The sequence below is a fragment of the Neofelis nebulosa genome, chromosome 11 (genome assembly GCF_028018385.1).
Source record: "Neofelis nebulosa isolate mNeoNeb1 chromosome 11, mNeoNeb1.pri, whole genome shotgun sequence".
NCBI classification, from domain to species: domain Eukaryota; kingdom Metazoa; phylum Chordata; class Mammalia; order Carnivora; family Felidae; genus Neofelis; species Neofelis nebulosa.
Genome location: NC_080792.1, coordinates 55815251 through 55839786, shown reverse-complemented (window position 1 = coordinate 55839786; position 24536 = coordinate 55815251). Strand labels below are relative to the sequence as shown.

General features: G+C 39.0%; 1 long non-coding RNA gene across 1 annotated transcript; it reads left to right on the top strand.

Annotated features, from left to right (window-relative positions):
- The first annotated feature begins 2614 nt into the window (after nt 1-2614).
- LOC131490354 (uncharacterized) lies at nt 2615-23917 on the top strand. Its single transcript, XR_009251054.1, has 3 exons — nt 2615-2763; nt 3908-4010; nt 23798-23917. It is a non-coding gene; the product is annotated as an uncharacterized LOC131490354 (long non-coding RNA).
- Nucleotides 23918-24536: the final 619 nt, after the last annotated feature.

Below are 24536 nucleotides of genomic sequence, written 5' to 3'. Positions count from 1 at the left end.
TCATGCTTTTGATATTGTATATCCAAGAATTCACGGCTAAATCCAATGTCATGTGGCTTTTCCTTATGTCTTTTTTTCTAAGAGTTTTATAGTTACAGATCTTACAGTTAGGTCTTTAATCTGTTTTGAGTTAATGTTTGCATATGTTATAAAATGAGAGACCACCTTGTTCTATTAAATATGGCTACCGTTTTCCCAACGACATTTGTTTAGAAGACTGTCTTTTCCCCATTGAATGGTCTTGACACCTGTGTGGAAAATCATTTGACCAAATATGTGAGGGTTTATTTCTGGACTCTCTAATCTATTCCATTACATCTGTCTTTATGCCAGTGCTACACTGTTTTGATTACTGTAGTTTTGTGATAAGTTTTGAAATTAGGAAGGATGGGACCTCCACCTGTTATTTTTCAAGACTATTTGGCCTATTCAGAGTCCTTTGAGATTTCATACAAATGTGAGGATAGATTTTTCTCTTTCCGCAAAGAACATTAATGGGATTTTGATAGGGATGACATTGGATCCACAGATCACTTTGGGTAGTAGTAACACCTTAACAATAATTAAGTTTCCAGTTCATGAGTACAGATGTCCATCCATTTCTTTGTGTTTTGTTTAACTTATGTCAACAATGTTTCATGTTTTTTTGGGCATAGCACTTCTGCCTCCCTATTCCTAAGTGGGGGTTTTTTTTTTGTTTTTTTTTTTTTGATGGACTGTAAATGGAATTATTTTCTTACTTTTCTTTTTTCTCATTGTCAGTATTTCCAGATGCAACCAATTTGCCTGAAATGTTTTAAGGGATTTTATTCAATAGGTTAGTTCACCCTCTCCCCCTTGCCTTCTAAGCTGTCTGCCCTGCTACGCCATAGAGAGACCACACAGTTGAAAGCACCCTTACTATGGAAGCGGTTTCTAATGGGATCATGTCATGTTTCACAGACTGTTTCATTTTATCGCCCCATACTTCATGTTATGTTTTACTTTTATCCTATTGGAAGAAATGAAGACAAAGATGAAAATGTACCTCCGAGCCTCTGCGACCTCGTCATTGGACTACAGCCCGATGACTATGTAACAGTATTTCTTACACAAATTTGGCCCCCACTAAATCATTTTCACTCCCTGTGTTGCGTTTTTTATCAGTCGTATTCTTACACCTTTGGGTGAAGGGCAGGGGTCAAGGTGAGTGTAGTTTTTCACTTAACCAGAAACTTTAATGTGACGTGACGTTTTTCATTGACATCTGTCATTGGAAACTACACATTGTTCTTCCGGCCGATACTTGAATGGAGTGCATCAGTCTGGCATGAAGCTAGAAGATATCATCTAGGAACGCTAACCTGAGTATCAAAAGCAGTTTGCCGTTTTCAAGGGTCCAGAAAGACCTTCCAGCACCTTTGTTATTGCTTTCATATGGTTTACTTTTCAGCTTGACATATGTGCTACAGATAAAATCTTGCATAACCTGATGTTTTCCTTTGAACTATAACATCTCGGTGACAGTCGGTAGTACTGAATAAATGATTCAACACAGGAATATTGCCCAACTCGTCTTGTGACATTTTGAGCATGAGTTGTCATTTTCCTGGGACACTTTGTTATTGAACAAATTAGATTTCCTGAGACCATGGCCATTCTTTTTTTTTTTTTTTTTTTTTTTTTTTTTTTTTTTTTTTTGCTGAAGTGGTAATACACTTGCTTAACGTGCTTTAGGTAGCTTTGCCAATCTCTACTATGTTCTGAGAGCTTGAATGAGAATTGTCCAAAGTAAACATAAAGCTCCAAGGTCCTGGGGCGCCTGGGTGGCGCAGTCGGTTAAGCGTCCGACTTCAGCCAGGTCACGATCTCGCGGTCCGTGAGTTCGAGCCCCGCGTCAGGCTCTGGGCTGATGGCTCGGAGCCTGGAGCCTGTTTCCGATTCTGTGTCTCCCTCTCTCTCTGCCCCTCCCCCGTTCATGCTCTGTCTCTCTCTGTCCCAAAAATAAATAAAAAATGTTGAAAAAAAAAAAAATTTATAAAGCTCCAAGGTCCTAAAGCAGTATTTCTCCAAGAGACCATAGGCCACATCTGCAGATGGCCCAGGTCCCTGCTGAGTGTCACAGTTCTTAAGACCTCCTGTGTCCTTTCCGCCGTGGGAAGGGGGCTTGTAGGAGCTCCTGAGAAGTACATGGATTTTGGAAGTCACGTCTTTTACGTCAAGGTGCACGGCTGCCTCTCAGGAAGGAGTATAACTAACAAAAGTCATCTAGAAGCTACTGAATAATTCAGTAAATCACAACTTTGACCTGGCACCATGACTCTGCCAGAATCAGACTGGAATGTAGGTGAGAAGGGAGTGACAAGGCAGACTTATAGACAGGTAAATAGCAATTCACTCTGAGCCCTGCACTACACATGGGGTGAAATTGGCCAGGAAAATCAGCAGGTTGCCACCTTCTTTACATCGTCAGAGTTTGAGTCTCCCACCATGTTTCTAATCTTCAACTACCACAGAAGGACAACAACCTCAGTTGCTAGGCGCAGTGGGATGGAGAAGTAGACTCCATTCTGGCTATTAGAGGAGAAGGGGTCTGGCCTTGGATGATTGTCCCCTCCCTGTCATTGGTGGCTGTTTGGGTTCTCCTACCCTCTTCTTCTCGGGTCTCATCTGCCTTCAAGGAGGAGAGGCACAGGGATATGAAGTATGCAACCCGTGGACCCATGTACATGGTTCTGCCTTATTCAAAAAGTGCAATTTTGAAAAACCCACATCAAGGTGAAGGTAATTTGAGCCATTTTATAAGGCAAGTTATTGTCTTTGAAATAACTGATCTAGAGAAATGATCAAATTAGACCCTGTCAGATTAGTCCTTAAAATACATTTAAGAATTAAGTACTGTATTAATGGAGTGGAAAACCCTTTATAACAAGAACAATTGTCACATGCTAGCCTGTTCAGAATGGTGTTCAGTGACTCATATTGGGACAAGTGAGTCGACGGGAATTCATCCATGCCTAACTTACCAAAGGAGGATGCTTGCCTGGACTTATTTTCTTCTTTGCTATCAGAATTCAAGAATTAAAGTACAATAGCAAGAAATGGGGGCACTTTTAAGGCAACTTAGACCAGTTAAGACAGTGATGTATTTGATGTTGTGGCCAAGAAAGAAATTAAGTTTGTACCAGCTGTAAATCTGTCTAAAGCAAGTATGCACCGGGTAGAAGCAAAAGAAGAATAATCAGATCGAAGAAAGAATGAAATATAGGTAAATTTGGAATAATTCTTGTTTTTGAGTTTTAGCTTGACTGGCCTTATTGGTGCTACAGAGATTTTGTTATTTCTAGCTTTTCATATTTCCCAGATGCAATTATCTCATTTAGCCACTGAGTCCCCAATAGGGAAATGAATCAGGCAGTAGCAGTCTGGCATCCCCTTCACACCGACCCCATGGGTCTCCTTCTGTGTCTCTGGGGCAGAATGTTCAGGAAGCTGATGGGACCGAAAAGCCATGGAGTGTGGGCCAGTCTGCTTTGCAGTAAAGACTATATTCCTCAGAGAAATTTTGGTTGAGAATGGAACTACAGAGTCTTTATAATGGGAAGACGGGTATTTGAAATCCGGGGTGGGCTTGAACAGAAGGACTGCTGCGGAAGGGGTCTGGAGTCAGCTGACAACACAGACTCCATCTTTGGCCCTCCCTCTTGGTCATGCCCGCACCACGACTTCCCTCAGGGCTCTGTGTTCCGGGCCCTTTGGAGGTCCATGAGTGCCCTGGCTGGAGGCGGAAAGGCTTGTTCTGATATTCCCTAAAGTGGTGACCAAAGGCACTACTTTAGATAACTAGTAGAGGTGACTGGCACACAGATGACACCACTTTAGGTAGCTACCCTCTGACCTCACCACTGTGCCCCTCGCTCTATTCCAGACGTGGATTAAAGTCCAGACCAGGTGGAGAATAGCTACCCAGCGTTCGGATCACCTGCCAGCCAGCCGGCCGGCCAACCCAGCCTGCCAGATGCCTCTTGCCAGTAAGTTACCCTGAATAAAACTGTGTAGACGGTGTGGAGGGGCTTGCTTTGTTTTTCGGTTTTAAAGTGTCTTCTCTGTCTGGAGGATACTTACTGTCCCTCCTCCAGCTTCGAACAGGGTCCTTGCTGCCTGGAGCCTGGTCCACCCGGGGACTTAATGTGACCCCAGAGGTCTGTGTCCTTCCGCCTTTGATACTTACTGGTAAAGCAGTAACGCTGGTGTCAGAAATATCTGTAATCCTCCCCAAATTGCCACAGCAGCTTAAGATTCCCTCACCATGCCACGCGCTGTCATAAATATTAGAAATACAAAGATTAATGTCATATTGCTTGTGTTCCAGAAAGTCACAGTCTTCTGAAAAGCTAAGCACACAATACAATAAAGGATGTATTGGATGAAGGGTAAAATTAAGGAGGACACCTGTCGGGTGAGCCCTGGGTGTTATATTTAAGTGATGAATCACTAAATTACTCCTGAAACATTACTGAAATACTCCTGAAACATTACAAAACAGAACAAAGAGAGAAATAAGTGAGAATGAAGGACAAGAGTGAGCATGGGGTAGACGCGAAGAGGAGGACGTGGAAGATTTGCTTGAGGTAGCTCTGGAAAGAGAACTAGAAACTATTCCAAACTCCTGGAAAAAGAAAAGCCACCACAGAGCATGGCTAGTGTGAAAAGGTCCGAGGAGCTATATGTTGGCGGGCACATAAGCTTGATTGGCCAAGAGGCGAGGGAGGGGCAGGAACCAGAACTTGGACAGCCTCGTAGATTGCGCTGGGCAAGTCGCATGCACTTACCTTGCATGCACTGGAGTGGCCTCAAAGGGTTTTAAGCAGGGGGGGATAAGCATACGTGCCTTTTATTTTGTTATTTTCTTTCATATGCGCATTTTGAAACCTGCCGGTGATGGGGTGTGTGAAAGAAAAATTGGAAACACACCAGACCGGCATTAAGGGGGCCGGCTGGGAGACCAGGGGCAATGACCCATTTGAGCCACCGGGAGGCTTAGGAATGCAGGGGTGCGAGTGAGGGGATACATGAGGAAAGAGATCTACGCAGTATAACACCAAATGCCAGGATGTAAGAGGCCGTTGCCACCGATCATACTTCAGTGGAATGTATGAACGTGCGTAGGGGTCGGGGGGGTTGGAAGGCAGTGGGCAGAGGAAGAACCCCAGTGTTAACTCAGGAGATTGGCCTTGACGTTCGCACTTCCTCCTCTCACCCCAGCTACTCCACTACTTCCTCTCCTCTCGCATCTCAGCCCACTGTCCCCCTGTGGGTCTCCACCTTCAGCGTTCCGCCAAACTGCTTTTGCCAAGGTCATCGAATGCCTCCCTCGTGCTAAAGCAATCTCACTCACTCTCTATCGAGTGCCTCTCAGCAGCATTTCACACCACTGAAATCTCCCTCCGACTACAGCTCAGGTCACGATCTCACGGTTCGTGAGTTCGAACCCCGCATCAGGCTCTGTGCCGACAGCTTACGGCCGGGAGCCTGCTTTGGATTCTGTGTCTGCCTCTCTCTTTGCCCCTCCACTACTCTCTCTCTCTCTCTCTCTCTCTCTCTCTCTCTCTCTCTCTCTCAAAAATAAGTAAACCTTAAAAAATTCAAAAAAACTAAAGTACGCGGGGTGATGATTTGACACACATGTGTTTTGTGAAATGATGACCCCAAGGTTAGTTAACATCTCCATCATTGCACATAATTACCGTGTTGTGTGTGTGCTGAGAACATTTAAGATCTACTCTCTGTGCAACTGTCTAGGATGCAATACAGTATTAACTGTTCTCACCGTGCTGTACCTTCCATCCCCAGAACTGATTCATCTGGGAACTGGATGTTGGCACAGTGTGATCACTACCTCCCCATCTCTCCCAGTCCCCAACCACCGGTAACCACCAGTCTACCCTCTGCTTCTCTGAGTTCTGCTTTTGTTAGATTCCCCAGATAGGCGAAATCACGTGATATTTGTCTTTTTCTGTTTCGCTTACATCACTTAGCGTAATGCTTTCAAGGCCCATCCACACTGTTACAAAGAGCAGAATTTCCTTGCTTCTATGTCTGAGAGCCATCCCATTGCATATACACTTAGCCCATTTTCTTCATCCGTCCATCTGTCGATGGACGCTTAGATTGTTTCCATGTGTTGGCTCTTGTAAATAATCCTGCGAGAAACATGGGAGAGAAGGTATCGCTTTGGTATCTTTACATTTCATTTCCTTTCATTTCCTTCATTACCTACAAATGGGATTGCTGGATTTTCTGATGGTTCTATTTTGAAATTTTTGAAGCAACTTCATACTGTTTTCCATAGTGAGTGCACCAATTTAAATCCCCACAAGGAAATTCCTGATGGTTCCTTTTTTTCCCCCCCACAACCTCACCACCATTTGTTAGCTGTTATCTTTTTTTATAATATCCATTCTAACAGGTGTAAGGGAATATTTCATTGTGGCTTTAATTTGTATTTCTCTGGAAATTAGTGATGTTGAGCATTTGTTCATGTACCTTCTGGTCACTTGGATGTCTTCTTTGGAAAAAAAATGTCTGTTTGGTTCCTCTGCCCTTTTCTAAATCAGATTGTTTGGGTTTTTTTGCTACGGAGATGTAGAAGTTCTCTCTACATGTTGGATATTTAACTCCTTATGAGATAAATGGTTTGCAAATATTTTCTCCATTCTGTAGGCTGGCTTTACATTTGGTAGAATCTGTGCAGAAGTTTTAGTTTGATGTAGGCCCCGCTTAACAACTTTTGCTTTTTATTGCCTTTGTTTTTGGTGTCACATCCAAAAAATCATTGTCAATATCCTTGACAAGAGCTTTTTCCCTATGTTTTCTTCTAGGAGATTTTTTATTTATTTTATTTCATTTATTTTTTATGAATATAATTTATTGTCAAATTGGCTTACCTATGACACCCAGTGCTCATCCCAACAAGTGCCCTCCTCAGTGTCCGTCACCCATTTTCCCTCTCCACCCCCCCCCATTCACTCTCAGTCTGTTCTCTGTACTTCATAGTCTCTTGTGGTTTGCCTCCCTCTCTCTCTGTTTGTATCTATTTTTTCCCCATCCCTTCCCCCATGGTCTTCTCTTCAGTTTCTCAAGATCCACATATGAGTGAAGACATATGATATCTGTCCGTCTCTGACTTATTTCACTCAGCATAATACCTTCCAGTTCCATCCACATTGCTGCAAATGGCATGATTTCATTCTTTCTCATTGCCAACTAGTATTCCATTATATATATAAACCACAATTTATTTATCTATTCATCAGTTGATGGACATTTAGGCTCTTTCCATAATTTGGCTATTGTTGAAAGTGCTGATAAACATTGGGGTACAAGTGCCCCTTATGCATCAGCACTCCTGTATCCCTTGGGTAAATTCCTAGCAGTGCTACTGCTGGGTCATAGGGTAGATCTGTTTTTAATTTTCTGAGGAACCTCCACACTGTTTTCCAGAGCGGCTGCACCAGTTTGCATTCCCAGCAACAGTGCCAGTGGGTTCCCGTTTCTCCACATCCTCACCAGCATCTTTTGTTTCCTGACTTATTATTAATTGTAGCCAGTCTGACTGGTGTGAGGTGGTATCTCAGTGTGGCTTTTATTTGTATGTCCCTGATGATGAGTGACGTTGAACATTTTTTCATGTGTCTGTTGCCCATTTGGATGTCTACTTTGGAAAAGTGTCTATTGATGCCCTCTGCCCATTTCTTCACTGGATTATTTGTTTTTGGGGTGTTGAGTTTGGTAAGTCCTTTATAGATTTTGAATACTAACCCTTGGTCAGATATGGAGCAAATATCTTTTCCCATTCCATCGGTTACCTTTTAGTTTTGTTGATTCTTTCCTTTGCAGGGCAGAAGCTTTTTATCTTGATGAGGTCCCCAATAGTTCTTTTTGCTTTTAATTTCCTTGCATCTCCTTTGGAGATGTATTGAATAAGAAATTGCTGTGGCTGAGGTCAAAGAGGTTGTTGCCTGCTTTCTCTTCTAGGGTTTTGATGGGCTCCTGTCTCACATTTAGCTCTTTCAACCATTTTGAGTATATTTTTGTGTATTGTCTAAGAAGGGGTCTAGTTTCATCCCTCTGCATGTTGCTGCCCAGTTCTCCCAGCACCATTTGCTAAAGAGACTGTCTTTTTTCCAGTGGATGCTCTTTCCTGCTTTGTCAAAGATTAGTTGGCCATACGTTTGTGGGTCTAGTTCTGGGGTTTCCATTCATCCCATTGGTCTATGTGTCTGTTTTTGTGCCAATACCATGCTGTCTTGAAAATTACAGCTTTTGGGGCGCCTGGGTGGCGCAGTCGGTTAAGCGTCCGACTTCAGCCAGGTCACGATCTCACGGTCCGTGAGTTCGAGCCCCGCGTCAGGCTCTGGGCTGATGGCTCAGAGCCTGGAGCCTGTTTCCGATTCTGTGTCTCCCTCTCTCTCTGTCCCTCCCCCGTTCATGCTCTGTCTCTCTCTGTCCCAAAAATAAATAAACGTTGAAAAAAAAAATTAGAAAATTACAGCTTTGCAGTAGAGGCTAAAGTCTGGGATTGTGATGCCTCCCACTTTGGTTTTCTTCTTCAATATTACTTCGGCTATTCAGGGTCTTTTGTGGTTCCATACAAATTTTAGGATTGTTTGTTCTAGCTTCAAGAAGAATGCTGGTGCAATTTTGATTGGGATTGCATTGAATGTGTAGATTGCTTTGGTAGTATTGATATTTTAACAATATTTTTCTTCCAATCCATGAGCATGGAATGTTTTTCCATTTCTTTGTGTCTTCTTCAATTTCCTTCATAAGCTTTCTATAGTTTTCAGCATACATATCTTTTACATCTTTGGTTAGGTTTATTCCTAGGTATTTTATGGTTCTTGGTGCAATTGTAAATGGGATAAATTTCTTTATTTCTCTTTCTGTTGCTTCATTATTGGTGTATGAAAATGCAACTGATTTCTGTACATTGATTTTGTACCCTTGCAACTTTACTGAATTCATGTATCAGTTCTAAGAGTCTTTTGGTGGATTCTTTCGGGTTTTCCATGTAGAATATCATGTTACCTGCAAAAGTGAAAGTTTGACTTCTTCTTTGCCAGTTATGATGCCTTTTATTTCATTTTGTTGTCTGATTGCTGCTGCTAGGACTTCCATCATTATGTTAAACAACAGTGGTGAGAGTGGACATCCCTGTCGTGTTCCTGACTTCAGGGGGAAGCTCTCAGTTTTTCCCCATTGAGGATGATGGCTCACATATCATATGATCACATATGGCTTTTATGATGTTTAAGTATGATCCTTTTATCCTGACTTTCTTGAGGGTTTTTATTAAGAAAGGATGTTGTATTTTGTCAAATCCTTTTTTTCTAAGAGTTTTATAATGTTTAAGTCTTGAATCCATTTGAACATTTTTATTTATTTTTCAGAGATAGATACAGAGTGTGAGTGGGGGAGGGTCAGAGAGAGAGACACACACAGAATCTGAAACAGGCTCCAAGCTCTAAGCTGTCAGCACAGAGGTGACCTGGGACTTGAACTCACAAACCGTGAGATCATGACCTGAGCCAAAGTCAGATGCTCAACCAACAGAGCCACCCAGGTGCCCCAGAGTCTTTTTTTTTTTTTTTTTTTAACATTTTTTATTTATTTTTGGGACAGAGACAGAGCATGAACGGGGGAGGGGCAGAGAGAGAGGGAGACACAGAATCGGAAACAGGCTCCAGGCTCCGAGCCATCAGCCCAGAGCCTGACGCGGGGCTCGAACTCACGGACCGCGAGATCGTGACCTGGCTGAAGTCAGACGCTTAACTGACTGCGCCACCCAGGCGCCCCGAGAGTCTTGAATCCATTTTGAATCAATTTATGTAAGTGGTGTAAAATAGGGGTCCAGTTTTATTCTTTTGCATATAATCATCCAACTCTTCCATTATCACTCATTGGAGAGACTATCCTTTCTCCACTGAATATTCTTCGCTCCCTTGTAAATATTATTTGACCATATATACAAGGGTTTATTTCTGGATTCTTGATTCTGTTTCCTTAGTCTATGTGTCTGTTTTTATGCCAATACCATACTGTTTTGATTATTATAGATTTGTAATATATTTTATTTTTTTATTTATTTTATTTTTTTTTCAACGTTTTTTATTTATTTTTGGGACAGAGAGAGACAGAGCATGAACGGAGGAGGGGCAGAGAGAGAGGGAGACACAGAATCGGAAACAGGCTCCAGGCTCCGAGCCATCAGCCCAGAGCCTGACGCGGGGCTCGAACTCACGGACCGCGAGATCGTGACCTGGTTGAAGTCGGACGCCTAACCGACTGCGCCACCTAGGCACCCCAGAGATTTGTAATATATTTTAAAAGCAGACAGTGTGATGCTTTTGTTCTTCTTGCTTAAAATTACTTTGGCTATTCTGGGTCTTTTGTGGTCCCATACAAATTTTAGGATTGTTTTCTCTACTTCTATGAAAAATGCCATTGGAATTTTAATAGAAATTACATTGAATCTGTATATGGCTTTGTGTGGTACAATAGGCCCCTCTTACCCATGATTTCACATTCTGCAGTTTCAGTTACCTACAGTCAACCATGGTCTGGAAACACATAATCTTCCTGACACATCATCAGATGATCAATAGTAACCAAACGCTACATCACAATGCCTACGTCAGTCATCTCACTTCATCTCGTCATACAGGCATTGTTTTATCTCACAGCATCACAAGAAGGGTGAGTTACAGTACAATCAGATATTTTGAAAAAGAGAGACCGCATTCACATGGCTTATATTACAGTATATTGTTAAAATTGTTCTATGCTATGACTAGTTATCATTGTGAATCTCTTACTGTGCTTAATTTATAAATTAAACTTTATCATAGGTTTGTATATACAGGAAAAACACAGCATATTTAGGGTTTGGTGCAATCCACAATTTCAGGCATCTACTAGGGGGGTCTTGGAACATATTCCCCACAGATAAGGGGGTAATACCCATTCTACTGTACTGTTATTTAACACTATTTTTCTGATCCATGAACATGAGATGTATTTTCCTTTATTTTATATTTCTTTGATTTCTTTCATCAAAGTCATACAGTTTCAGTGTACAGATTTTTCACCCTTTGGTTAGATTTGTTCCTAGGTATTTTATGTCTTCTTTCTTTTTCAGATAGTTTGTCATTAGTATATAGAAATGCAATTGATTTTTTTATGTTGATTTTGTATCTTTCATGCTTACTGAATTAGTTTAATAGTTCTACTAGGTTTTTGTTGGTTGAGGTGGTGGTGGTGGTGGTTTGGTGGGGTCCTTAGGATTTTCTATATATAAGATCATACCTCTGAAAACGGACACAATTTTACTTCTTCCTTTCTGGTTTGGATACTTTTTTCTTTTCTTTTCTTTTCTTTTTTTTTTTTTTTGCCTAATTTTTTCGGGTTAGGACTAGCATCCTTGTCTTGTTCCTGATCTTAGAGGAAAACTTTTTTTAAGTGTTTATTTATTTTGAAAGAGATAGAGAGGGAGCACGAGTGGGGGAGAGGCAGAGAAAGGAGAGAGAATCACGGGCAGGCTCCATACTGTCAGCACAAAGCCCGATGCAGGGCATGAGATCACAACCATGAGATCTTGACCTGAGCCAAAATCAAGAGTAGGACGTTTAACTGACTGAGCCACCCAGACACCCCAAAACTTTTTAACCTTTCACCACTATGTATGATTTTGTTGTTGGCTTGTCCTATGTGGCCTTTATTATGTTGAGGTGTTTCCTTCTATAGCAATTTGTTAAGAATTTTCATTATGAGGGACACCTGGGTGGCGCAGTCGGTTAAGCGTCCGACTTCAGCCAGGTCACGATCTCGCGGTCCATGAGTTCGAGCCCCGCGTCAGGCTCTGGGCTGATGGCTCGGAGCCTGGAGCCTGTTTCCGATTCTGTGTCTCCCTCTCTCTCTGCCCCTCACCCGCTCATGCTCTGTCTCTATCTGTCCCAAAAATAAAATAAAATACATTTAAAAAAAAAAAAAAAGAATTTTCATTATGAAAATATGTTGAATTTTATCAAATGCTTTTTCTACATCTGTTGAGATGATCATGATTTTTGTCTTTCAGTCTAGTAATGTGGAGTATCACACTAATTGATTTGCAGATGTTGAATCATCCTTGCATCCAATGGATAAATCCCACTTGACCATGGTCTGTGATCCTTTTAATGTGCTGTCGAATTCTGTTTGTTAATATTTTGTTGAGAATTTTTACAGGGATATTGGCTTATAGTTTTCTTTTCTTGCAGTATCCTTGTCTGGATATCAGTGTAATGCTGGCCTTGCAAAATGAGTTTGGTAATGTTTCCTTCTGTTCTATTTTTGGAAAGAGTTTGGAAAGGATTGGTGTTAATTTCTTAAATGTTCGGTAGAATCCACCAATGAAAAAATATGGTCCTGGGTTTTCTTTTTTGGGACGTTTTTGATTATGGATTTAATCTCCTTGTTATTGGTCTGTTCAGATTTTCCATTTCTTCATGACTCAGTCTCAGTAGGTAGTATATTTATAGGAATTTATTCATTTCCTCAAGGTTATTCTTTAAGGTTATCCAAGTCATTGGTGTGGAATTGTTCATAGTCTGTTATGATCCTTTGTGTTTCTCTGATATCACTTTAATGTCTCTTCTTTCATTTCTGATATTACTTATTTTCTGTCTTTAAAAGTTTGCCAATTTTTTTTATCTTTTCTTTTTAAACAACCAACTCTTACTTTCACTGATCCTTTCCATTATTTCTCTGGTCTCTATTTCCTTTCTTTCTGCTCTGATCCTTATTTGCTTCCTTTTGCTAGCTTTGGGCTTTGTTTGTTCTTTTTCTACTTTCCTGAGGGGTGCATTTACGTTGTTCATTTTTTCTTAATGTAGGCATTTATCACTACAAATTTCCCTCTTGTAGCTGCTTTTGCTGCATCCCAAAAGTTTTGGTGTGCCAGATTTCCATTTTCATTCCTTTCAAGGTATTTTCAATTTCCCTTTTGATTACTTCTTTGACCCACTGGTTGACCAGGACTGTGTTGTTTTATTTTCATATATTTGTATCGCTTCTTGGCCTTTTGGCTAAGATCAAGTGTATTTTCATATATTTGTGAATTTTCCAGTTTTCTTTTCATTATTGATTTCTAGTTTCATACCATTATGGGAAGAAAAGGTACTTAGTATAATTTTGATCTTCATATATCTGCTAAGACTGGTTTTAGACCTAACATATGGTCTATCCTCAAGAATGTTGTGTGTGCGCTGTTTCGCTGGTGGTGGTGAAATGTTTTGTAAATGTCTATTGTGTCCACTGGTCTAAAGTATAGTTCAAATCTACCATTTCCCTTAATGATTTTCTGTCTGAATGATCTATCCATTGTGAAAGTAGGGTCTTAAAGTCCCCTACTATCGTAATGTCTATTTCTCCCTTAAAGATTTTTAGTATTTGCTTAATATATTTAGATGCTCCCATGTTGAATACATATGTATTTTCAATTGTTATGTCCTCTTGATGAATTGACCCCTTTATCATTAATTATCTTCTTTATATACATACATATAATTTTTTCAAGTCATTTCTATGTCCAGTGTGGGGCTTGAACTCATAATCCCGAGATCAGTAGTCGTATATTCTAAAACGGAGCTAGCCAGGTGCCCCTTTGCTGTCTTTTATTACAGCTTTTTTAGTTCAAATATATTTTCCTGGGAAAACTATACCAGCCCTAATCTCTTTGTTTCCACTTGCATGGATTATCTTCTTTCAAACCCTTACGTTAGCCTTTGTGTATTCCTTAAAGCTGATATGAGTCTCTTGTAGGCATCACATAGTTGAGTCTTATTTTTTTAAATCTATTCAGGCACTTATGGTTTTTGATGGGAGAGTTTAATATACTTACATTTAGGGTAATTCTTTTACTTTTATTTATTTATTTTTTAACATTTATTCATTTTCGAGAGACAGAGAGAGAGACAGGGCATGAGCAGGGGAGTGGTGGAGAGGGAGGAAGACACAGAATCCAAAGCAGCTCCAGGCTCTGAGCTGTCACCACAGAGCCTGATACGGGGCTTGAACCCATGAACCATGAGATCATGACCTAAGCCAAAGTCAGTCACTTAACTGATGGAGCCACCCAGATGCCCTTGGATTAATTATTGATAGGTAGGACTTACTAATGCTTTCTTATTGATTATGTTCTGGATGTTTTATAGTTTTCTTGTTCCATTTGTCCTCCTCCTGTCACTATCTTCTTTATGAAAGAATTGACAATTCTGTGAATGCCATAGTGGTATACTTTAATTCCATCCTCTTTATCTTTTATGTATCTCCTGTTGGTGTTCGCTTTGTCATTACCAGGACGCTTACACAAAACATCTTAAAACAGGCTATTTTATGCTGATAGCTCAAATTTGATTACATACAGAAACTGTGTTCTTTTACTCCACCCCCACCCATATTTTATATTTTTGGCATAACAATTTACCTCTTTTTAGATTGTGTATTCATTAACAAATTCTTGTTGCTATAGTTATTTTTAATACTTTTGTTTTTTAACTTTCCTGCTAGAGTTAAGTGGTTAACATAACATCATGTTACAGTGTTAAAGTATTCTGAACTTGACTTTATACTTACCTTTGCCAGTGTGTGGTATATTTTTATATGTTTTCATGTTACTAATTAGTATCCTTTCACTTCTGCTTCAAGAATTCCTTTCAGCATTTCTTGTAGGGTGAATCTAGTGGTAATGAACTCCCTCAGCTTTTGTTTCTCTAGGAATGTCTTTTTCTCTCCTTTATTTGTGAAAGACAAATTTGCCAGATAAAGTATTCTTGGTTGGCAAGGATTTTATTTTCATTCAGCACTTTGAATATATTATCTCACTTTCTTTAGCCTCTAAGATTTTCTGCTGAGAAATCCAGTGATAGACTTATGGGGAGTTTTTTGGTAAGTGACAAGATTCTTTTTTAAAAAAAAATGTTTATTGGGGCACCTGGGTGGCTCAGTCAGTTGAGCATCCGACTTCAGCTCAGGTCATGATCTCATGGTTCATGAGTTTGAGCCCCACCTTGGACTCACTGCTGTCAGCTTGTCAGCACAGAGCCCACTTCAGATCCTCTGTCCCCCTTTCTCTGTTCCTCCCCCACTTGCACTCTCCCAAATAATAATAATAATAATAATAATAAATTATTTACAATGAGAGAGAGAGAGACATGCATGAGCAGTGGCAAAAAGAGAGGGAGAGAGAGAATCCCAAACAGGTTCCACATTGTCAGCTCGAATCCCAATGTGGGGCTCAAACTCACGAACTGTGAGATCATGACCTGAGTGTAAATCAAGAGTTGGATGCTTAATCAACTGAGCCACCCAGGTGCCCTGGTAAGTGACAAAATTCTTTTCTCTTACTGTGTTTAAGATTGGTTTTCTCTTTGTTTTGATTTCTGACAGTTCTATTATAATTTCTCTTCAAGAAGATCTTTTGGAGTTGAATTATTTGGGGATCTGTGAACTTCTGTAACTGGGATAACCAAATCTCTTTCTATATTTGGAAAGTTTTCAGCCATTATTTCTTTAGATGAGCTTGCTGCCCCCTTTCCATCTCTTCTACTTCGAGGACTTCAGTAATTCACAGATTACATCCCTTGATGCTATCCTGTAGTTTACATAGGATTTCTTCATTCTTTTTCATTTTTTTCCCCTCTGACTGAATAATTTCAAATATGCTGTCTTCAACTTCACTAATTCTTTCTTCTGCTTGCTCTGTTGTGATAGTGATGCTCACTATTGCATTTTTCTTTTCATTCATTGTATTCTTCAGCTCCAGAATTTGTTTGGCTCTTTTATGATTTCTGTTTGCTAAACTTTTTATTTTCTATATTCTGAATTTCATTGAATTGCTCTTCTGTGTTTTCTTACAACTCATCGGGCTTCTTTAAAACAGCTATTTTGAGTTCTCTATTGAGTGAATCACAGATCCTATGTCTTTGGGTTGTCTACTGGAAATTTATTATGGTCCTTTAGTGGTGCCACATTATGTAGATTTGCCATGTTCCTTGAAGTCTTGCATTGCTGTCCTTGCATTTGAAATAGTAGTCACCCCTTCCAGTCTCCACTGACTGCCCTCACTGCCCACAGTATTTTTTATGGAAATAAGAAACCCCTTATTCATCATCAAAGAATCCCACAAAACATGGCTTCTGGTCAGGAAAAGCAATTTGCAGCATGAGAAGAGAATGATGGAATTCAATTGTCTTACAATGTACCCTATTACCGAGAAGTTTCTAGTCTGACAGAGCCATTGTATAGCTTCCTGAAGATTCACTGTGGTGCAGTGAAAAGACAACATTCTATGAGATGGAACATTATCATAGGGAATATGCTTTGAAATAACACTCAATATACAATGCCATTTCTCTAATTGCCATAATATATGGGTCTGGAGATAAAGAGGTAGATGTGGGAGTGGCTTCTGTCATTATTAAAGGTTATTAAATCCTCACTCCCAGGATTTTTGTTTCTATTTCTATGTATTTGACTCTAATTTAAAGCTTTCACTTCCCAAACAAGGAATGCTTCCAATGGAATACATAATCAAGAATACAATGGATAAGAAGTAGAAACTGCTATTTGTCCATTTCAGGGTCCTCATGTCTCTGAACTAACAGAAACCAGTTGGGGTAAATTGATTCTGATAACCATGCATGTGAAAAGTTGACTTCTAATATACAATGGCGCCAGAAAATAATATCTGGGGAGTGAGATTTTTCTGGAGCATCTCTTACTATTTCCCTGTCTGTAAATAAAAGTTAACACAAAACTGCAACCGAGCAAAGACAAAACCATTAAGAGCTAAGGCCCTTCAGTTATGAAATATCAGATTACTCTGTAAAATAAAAATTCCTGACTTGGTGGCTGAGGTCCCAGAAACCATGAGGTTGGAAGTAGGAAAATGAAGTTACGAGTTACCGACTGCAGCCTTGCAACCAGTAATAGAAATGAAGATTATAGCAGCTATGCATATTTTTTCCTTGCTTGTTATCTGTGAGTCTGCATATTTTAAGTATTTTTTCCATCATCCTTCTTTTCTGTATTACTTGGTATAAAGGATTTTCATGGTTGTTAACTTTACAATTTAGTCTTTGTGTGATAGAATATTCAGGTGGGGTTGTAAATGAGCTAGGAAAGCAATTAACAACACTTAGAAATGCATATGCAGCTGGTGGGATTTTATGTCTCTCTTTTGGGGATACAGGTGATGTCATAGTCTGTTCACATTGCTATAACAAAATACCACATAGACTGAGTGATTTAAATAGGATATATTAATTTTCTCACAGTTCTGAAGGCTAGAAGTTTATTATCAAGATGTCAGAAAATTCAGTTTATGGTTAATGTTCTTTTTCTGGGCTGTAGATGGCTGCCTTTTACATGTCCTCACATGGCCTTTCCCTGGTGCATGCATGGGGACAAAGAGAGAATCTCTTTCTCTTCTCCCATCAGATTAAGGCCTCACTCTTATGACTTCATTTAACCTTAATTACCTCCTAAAGATCCTATCTCCACACACAGTTGCACTAGGGACTAGCGTTTTAATATATGAATTTTGAGGGGACACAATTAAGTTCATAGAAAGTATTGCATTTGTACACAGAGCATCTTGTGGGGAAGAAGCATGAAATTGTTGTTATTGGGAAGTTTAAATAAAATTAAAGAATGTTGCATTGTCAATACCTCTTATAAACTTAGAGGTAAAATCCTTAAAAATTAGTAAATCAAATTCAAGTTAAATGAAAATGATAATTTATCACAAACAATTGGGTTTAGTCCAAGGATATGGGTTGTTTTAACATTTGAGAAGTAAAGATTTCAATTTATTTCATTATTATTATAAAGATATATATATATATATATATATATATATAGTCATAAGGAAAAATACCAATTAATGCATTTGATAAAACTCAATATCTAAGGTCAATACTTTTTGCAAATTAGTAATAGATCGGAACTTCCTAAATCTAATGAAGACTACCAAAAAACTCTACAGTCAACACCATACTTCAAGGTAAGGTAAAAGAAAGCTTTTCCTGTGAGATTGGGAACTTTGTCTAGTTCTCTTACTACTCTTACTACTTAAACTCAACATGGTAACGTGTCCTAGCCAGCACAGTAAGGCAGTAAATAGGCAAGCAAATAAATGAAATAAAGAAAAATTATAACAATTACAATAAAAGATAGAAGTGTTGCTTGCAGATGACACAATCATGCACGTTGAAAATTTAAAATAATACACAGATAAACAAATTGCAACCTAAATTTAGCAAAATCATCAGGTACCCAAGTGTATTCCTTCATACCTTCAATAAACAATTACAAAATATAATTTTAAGTGATTTCGCTCAAAGTGGCATCAAGTATATCCAATTTTTAGGAATAAGTCAAATGAAAAATGTGCAAAACCATTTCATCAAAAACTAAAGAAAAGTTAGTAAAACTTAAGAACCTAAGTAAATGGAAGGATGTAAGATGTTAAATGGATTAAAAAGTTGGATTAATAAAGGATCCTGGCTGGCTCAGTCTGTAGAGTGTGCAACTCTTGATCCCTGGGTCATGAGTTCAAGCCCCACATTGGATGTAGATATTACTTCAAAATAAATCTTTAAAAATAAAATAAAAATTAAAACTTGGATTAACGGATTTAAGACTTGTAATTCTGACTGTTAGATTAAAGTTAAGGACATCAGTGCTCCCCAAATTGATCTATAGATTCAAAATGATCCCAATAAAAAATTCTACCAGCTTTCCTCTATATAAAATTTTACAAGCTAATTCTAAATTTTACTTGGAAATGCAAAGGGCCAGTAATATTGAAGAAAATGTTGAAAAGGGGGGGAAAAACACAGGAGGATTCATTCTAGTGGATAACAAGATTTTTTGTAAAGCTACAGTAATTAAGAGAGCATTGTTTTTCTGCAAAGGTAGCCAAATATACCAGAAGATTAGAGCAGAGTCTGTACAACAGCCTGTATACACTTAAATGGATGACTGATTTATGATAAAGGTCACGTAGGTCAGCACTATGAGAACAATGACCTGTTCAGTAAAATATGTTGGGACAATTGGATATCCAAATATACAAAATGAATCTTGACCCCTATACCATACCATACACACAAAAAAATCAATTCCAGGTGAGTTGTGGAGATAAATATGAAAGAAAAATATAACACAAATTTATAATATGACATAGGAAAGGCTTCCTCAATGAGACAAAAGAACACATACAGAAAAAATTGGATAAATGGGGGCTGCATTTAAATGAAGAAATTTTATTTATTGGAAGGCACCGGTGATGAGCGCTGGGTATTGTATGTAAGTGTTGAGTTGCTAAATTCTACACCTGAAACTAATATTACACTATATGTTAACTAACTGGAATTTGAATAAGAACTTGGGGAAAAAAAGAAATTTTATTCATCAAAATACACCATTGTGGAAAAAAAAATACACCACTGTGTATTCATCAAAATACAGCCAAAAAGTAGGACTGTATGTGGGTAACCATGGGCTTAATTTTAGAATATATCTTTTTTAATTTTTTTATTATTTAAAAAAAAAATTTTTTTTAATGTTTATTTATTTTTGAGACAGAGAGAGACAGAGCATGAACAGGGGAGGGTCAGAGAGAGAGGAAGACACAGAATCCGAAACAGGCTCCGGGCTCCGAGCTGTCAGCACAGAGCCCAATGCGGGGCTCGAACCCACGGACCGCGAGATCATGACTTGGGCTGAAGTCAGACTCTCAACCGACTGAGCCACCCAGGTGCCCCGAATATATCTTTTTTTTTTTAACTCCCACAAATCCAAAAAAAGAGAAAGAAAGAAAGAAGAAAGAAAGAAAGAAAGAAAGAAAGAAAGAAAGAAAGAAAGAAAGAAAGAAAGAAAACCTAGAAGAAAAATGGAGAAGGGCATTTAGGCATTTGTATGGGAACTCCACAGCTAACCAAATGTCCAGTAAACACATGAAGATATTTAACACCATTAGTAAACAGAAAAATGCAAATTAAAACTATAATGCACTATAGGTTATACTGCACATCAGAAGGGCTAATTTTCTAAACTTAGGAAAAAAAAAAAACAGGAGAAAGTGTTCACAAGAATGTGAATTGATAGGTACTCTCTTTAAGTCCTAGAAGTAGTGTAAAATGGTATAACACTGAAAATCTGTTTAGCTTTTCCTATTAAATTTTGAAATTCACATTCACCGTGTACTGCTAATTTACTATTAGGTATATATGTACAAAATATACATACATATGTAGAAATGCAGAAATATATACAGTATACTAAAAAGAACATACATACCAATATCATTCATAATAGTCTTAAATTGAAAACCTTATTGACCATTAACAGAATGGATAAACAAATTTTGGTATATTCATATAATGGTAAACTAAAACAATGATAAAAATGAAAGAACTGTTATACTCAGCAACATGGTTAAATTTCAGAAACATTGCATTGAGTGGAAAAATTCATATACAAAAGAGTACACACTAGATAGATAGATTTAGATAGATTGATTTCAAAAACATGCAAAAGTCATCTATGATGCTAAAAGTCAGGATAGAGGTGAGCTTTGGACACACTCATGAGTTTACTTTCTGTCTTTATATCTCTATGTCTCTCTTTCTCCGTCTCTCTCTCTCTATACATATATTAATTACATTGGCTTCTGGACATATATCCAAAAGAAATGAAATCACTATATATATTCTGTTGGGTCTGTTGCTGAACAGTTTTCAGAGTTTGTCCTGGGTTTCTGAAATTGGTTCTCCAATCTGATTACATTTCAAGTCACTAATGACTCTCTTTCCAGTAGTAAAACATCACTGATAGTCCAAGGCATGATGTTGCAATAGAGATACACAAAATACCATCATGGGATACTTATTATCAAATACTTAACAAGAGGTAAGGTTCTGGATAACCATGTGCTTGATACCTTATAACATTTTTTGTCAAACTAACCATTATAATGAGATTGGCTGGTTGTTCCAGTTGCACTGGTCAAAATGGGGAAAGGAAACGATGAGGTCAGGGATTTGAATTCTCAGCTCACAGGCCACCTATAGGACCAGAAAGTCTCTGCCCTGAAAGAATCTCTTATCTCGTGTAGCTGCAGAGGTGAGGCTGCTGAAAATGAAATCCAGCCTCTCATCCTCTGAGTAGCTGAATTAACAACACAAATTGAATTCCCAAATGTGCACAGTATCTGCTAGTAAAGTGAGGACATTGACCAGGAAGAAATGGAATCCTGGAAATTGGAATGGAGATATATGGGATGATCTTAATGAAGTTTGGAACACTGAAACCCCTACATTCTGACGAGCCTTCTTAGAAAGGACTCTTAACAGTTTGGTTAAGAAATGAAATGAAATATGGTCTGCTATAAATGAAGTGGATATACCAGGACTGTCTTGGTATAGGGTAGTAGAAGAAATCCAAAGGCTTAGAGATATTGGGATGTTAAAGTGGTTTTATCACCTGAAACATACTCGCTCACCCTGGGAGGGTCCAGAAGATACGTCTTGCCCCACAGCTGTGAGAAATAAATTTGTGAAGGGAGTCCCAGCATCCCTGAAGAGCTCTGTGATCACTCTTCACTTTAGGTCAGAGTTACAGCGGCTTCTGGGCATATATCTGAAGGAAATGAAATAATAATCTCAAAGAGATATTTGAGATGTTTATTGCAGTGTTATTTACAATAATAATGTAATACAACACAATTATACAATTATATAATAATGTAATTATATATTATATATTATAGTTATATATATATATATAATATACATATAACATATATATAATAATGTAATTACAATCAGCCATAAAAGAGAAGAAAATCCTGCCATTTGTGACAACATGGGTGGACCTTAAGGGCAGTATGCTAAGTCGAATAAGCTAGACAGATAAAGACAAACACTGTATCATCTCATTTATATGTGGAAGAAAACAGACTGGCTGCCAGGGACTGGTGGCGGGGAATGGCGAGGACGGATGAAATGGGTAAAGGTGGTCAAAGGATACAAACTTCCAACTGTAAGATAAAAAAGTTCTGGGGATGTAATATACAACCGTGGTAACTATGGTTAACAATACTATATTGCATATTTTGAAAGTTGCTAAGGGAATAGATTTGAAATGTTGTCTCTACCAAAAAATTATTGTAACTGTGAGGCGATAGATGTGTTAACCAACCTTATTGTGGTAATCATTTCACAATATATACATATATCAAATCATCGCATTGTCTGTCTTACACAATGTGGAGGTCAATTACATCTCAATAAAACTAGGATGGGAAAAGAAGTTACCATGGGCACTGCTGCTATTGAATTATGAAACCTAAATGGAATGGGGATAATTGGATCCCAGGGTGGCAGGAGCCAAGTGGTGCACTTAGCTGCCAAAGGCAAGGTGGGCATGGTTACCATAATGGACAACAAAGTAGAATCAGAATAATTTGGTTCACAGAGACCTATGGCATTGGCTAGTTGATCATGCTAGCCCTAGAAGTGAAATAGATGGGGAATCTACTGAACTCTGGACTTGATCTGTATAAGCGGAAGGGTTCTAGGTCAAGTAAACAAAAGTCCAACCTGAATCATAACAGAGTCATGGCTTCCTAGTCAATTCCAGACTTGAGCCAGCTTACATTGCAGATCCAGAACCCCTTGAACGAAGGAAAGGCAACCCCGCTACACTGCCCCCCAATTCTACTGTTAGTCTTTCTCCCAACCTTCCTCCCAAGGGACATATATCCTTTCACCAGGACGACTGTGCACTGGGGGTAAAAACAACCAAAAGGAAAAAGGAAAAGCTAATTTCTGTCATTTCCCATTTTGCCAATATCCTCTTCTATGATAAAGATGTTTATTGCTCTGTTTAGTTCGTCTGATGGTTTAACACTGTTCTAACAGTATATTTATACCTCTATTTCTTGATTTATTGACTTTTAAACAGTGTCCATTAGCACCCACACTGAAAGGCAAAGGGATGGCTTATTTTTCATTAGCTCTGAGTCTCTCCTCCCTCTACTAAATGTTAGTTGTGTATTATTCTGTCCTCATTTTTCTCCTTGTGGTTATTTTTGTGACAAAATAACAGAGTCTATTTTGATCCTCAGGGTTAAATAGTAGCCCTGAACTTAATTGGGTTCATACTGTTACCTACCTACCTGAAAAAGGACTTAACTCTAATTTGAGGAATATAGAGCCAATATTTCGGGGAGCGTTTCTTTAAAAAATTTTTTTTACAAAATGCATACCAGTTTGACAATGAAGTCTTAATTGCATTTGCATAGCCGTATTTTGCATTGCCTAACATAAAATTCATAGTCCAGAAGGAATGCAAAAATAAGTAACTCCAGTATCAAATAAATGATACCTTTTTTATTGCCATTGGTTTCATACCCCGAGGAAAATTTAAGGCAATCTCAATAAATGAGGAAAACTCCTGAAGGTGAATTTGACACTGTTGTGTCAGTATTAATTAGCATGTATTAGATAAAGTGGTAATGACACCCAAATAGCTGAGAGAAAAGCTCTGTGTCAATGCCCCAGATCCTCAGATCTGTGAACCAGGTTGCTGAAAAACTGATTTTGTTTACAAGGTGACTTGACGGCTTTTCTCCTCCCAGGAAAGGAATGCCTCTGGCAGGTGAGTGTTGCCAAACAAAACTGACTTTTTCCCACATTCCCCTTCTCCACAGATGTTAATGATACCCAAGACACAGAAAGAAATGGAATCCTGCTGAGAAGTCTGCTTCCCAAGACATTGTGCTAACAGTTTTCAAACTTTACCCAAGCAATGGTTCCCAGGAACAAAAGCTCTTAGAAAGAGCCACAACATCTGTTTCTGTGGTTTATAAAAGTGGGGGTGGGGGGGAGGGGAGAGGGGGAGGAGCTAAAGCAGTGCTTTCCTTTAAAAAAAAATTTTGGGGGCGCCTGGGTGGCTCAGTTGGTTGAGCATCTGACTTCGGCCCAGGTCATGATCTCACAGTTTGTGAGTTCGAACCCCGGATCGGGCTCTGTGCTGACAGCTCAGAGCCTGGAGCCTGCTTCAGATTCTGTGTCTCTCTCTCTCTGCCCCATCCCCACTCATGCTCTGTCTCCCTCTGTCTTAAAAATAAATAAAACATTAAAAATTAAAAAAAAAAAAAAATTAAAAAAAATTTAAAAAAAATTTTTTTACATGTATTTATTTTTGAGAGACGGAGTGAGACAGAGCACAAGCGGGGGAGGGGCAGCGGGGGAGGGGCAGAGAGAGGGAGACACAGAATCAGAAACAGGCTCCAGGCTCTGAGGTGTCAGCACAGAGCCCGTCCTGGGGTTGGAACTCACCAACCGGGAGGGAGACCATGACCTGAGCTGAAGTCCAACGCTTAACCCACTGAGCCACCCAGGCGCCCCAGGCAGTGCTTTTCTTAACGCGATGCCAAGAGCGAAAGA